This window comes from Triticum dicoccoides, chromosome 2B (genome assembly GCF_002162155.2).
Source record: "Triticum dicoccoides isolate Atlit2015 ecotype Zavitan chromosome 2B, WEW_v2.0, whole genome shotgun sequence".
Lineage (NCBI taxonomy): Eukaryota > Viridiplantae > Streptophyta > Magnoliopsida > Poales > Poaceae > Triticum > Triticum dicoccoides.
This window is the reverse complement of record NC_041383.1, coordinates 178,028,934-178,030,204: the sequence shown is the minus strand read 5'-3', so window position 1 is coordinate 178,030,204 and position 1,271 is coordinate 178,028,934.

Here is a 1,271-nt window from a genome sequence, read left to right as displayed (position 1 = left end):
ATAATCAAGGTGGAGGCCAAGACGTGGGTGATAACCAGGGCTAGATTTCTGGGCAATTTAGTCTCGCGAGAGTGATCCCGTTAGTTTTTCTTGCACATGTGTGATCCTGTAAATTTAAAACCTTGTCTAAACTTCTCTTGAAATGAGACAAAGCTTTTGCCTCCGTTTAAAAAAAAATCCATTACTAACCTTCGCCGCATGTTGTTCCTTCTTCTAGTATTTATGGTTCAATGCAGCCTTCGTAAACAAAATAGTGCCCTTCGTCCACGTGTTGGTGCATGGGTGTCGTCTCGCTGCGGTGCACAGGCTTGCTTTTGTGCATCACCTCTAGTTCGGCAATAAATTTGAGAATGAAAGCATAAGTGGATTGTGGGCTTTTAAATTAATCTTCGTGAATTTGTTATGCGTCGAACCCACCATATTGCCCAAGGGTTACTAATATTTCTTTTCAAACTTTGACAAGAGCGTTGTCTGATTCTATTAGTAGGAGAGAGAAAGCAAAAAGGTTCGAGCCAAAGCTCTTACTATACTAGGCTTTGCCTAGGGATGACCAATACACTAGTGAGCTCAATTAGAGCATCTACGGCTGGGCGCCTTAAACCCGTCTCATACATTCAGACAGGCCGTCCGATCATTATCCGGTCGCAAAATTTTGATCCAGATGGACGCCTCAAACGGTCCTCAAATGTCTGGGCTGACCGGCACCCCTTATATCCAGCCCAAACATGGAGCGAATATAGGGCGCCCGGACGCGTCCGGGCACGCCCACCACATCAGACCCGACGGCCCAACTCCACCGCAAATTGCAACAAATCCACCCAAAAAGACTTGCCAGATCCATTTGCTATCTCATGTCTTCTTCCTCCTTCACGTCCTCCATCTCGCAGCTCCGCCGCCGCGCGCGCTCCGCAGCCGTTCCATAGCCTCTACGCCGGCAGAGCAGTCCTCTCTCCCGTCCTCGCCGCGGGGGACGTCGTCTCCGGCCCGGACGCCACCGCGGTACGTCCGGCAACTCTCTGGCTCCGCCTTGTGTTTGATGTGTTCGACACATTGTCCGACCGGATTTTTTGTGGGTTTTTAGGGAAAACGATGGATTCTGATGCTTGGTCGGACAAGGAGTATGGACCGACGAAGCTTCACTACAAAAAAAGACACATCCGTGACATTTTGGGACAAACAAAATTTTTCTCTGTCATGCTTATGACACTTTTATGACGATAATTGTGATAAAACCCGGTATCATCATAGATGTGGTGGGCTCCTACTTATAT